A 532-nucleotide genomic window follows, 5' to 3' on the forward strand; every position below is an offset into this window, starting at 1 on the left:
AAATGGTTCATTACCTTTGTAACTTGCCATGATTGTGACCAGATTTACCTGGAGTTCATTACCTTTATAACTAGTTCAGTTATCATAACTTTGGGGTCCAGTCCCTGGAACCATTATGTACCTCTGTAATCTTTTGACTGCCGCCCACAGGATGGGTATGGGGTGCATAATAAAGATATTAAACTAACAAGAAACAAAGCCAGACTGATTCAGAATGCCCTCACCCACACAGAGCATGGGATGCTTTGTGTGGGTGCGGGCAGATGGACACGTTATGACAGACAAAAACTGAGGTGAACAAAAAATGGGACAATATTTTGACGAAAAAAGTCATAGAAAACCAAATTCGAGGAAAACCAGGGCAAACAAAAACCGAGGTTCCACTGTAATTAATATGGTTAATCAACAAAAGCATATATGAAAATTATAATTACTTTATACTAAATAATATATGGCCCTTCTGCTAGACAAGGCGTGCATAATACTTTTCAATTAATCTTTTAAATGATAATATTGTTATCAAGGAAGGGGA

Source organism: Cherax quadricarinatus, chromosome 43, assembly GCF_038502225.1.
Source record: "Cherax quadricarinatus isolate ZL_2023a chromosome 43, ASM3850222v1, whole genome shotgun sequence".
Lineage (NCBI taxonomy): Eukaryota > Metazoa > Arthropoda > Malacostraca > Decapoda > Parastacidae > Cherax > Cherax quadricarinatus.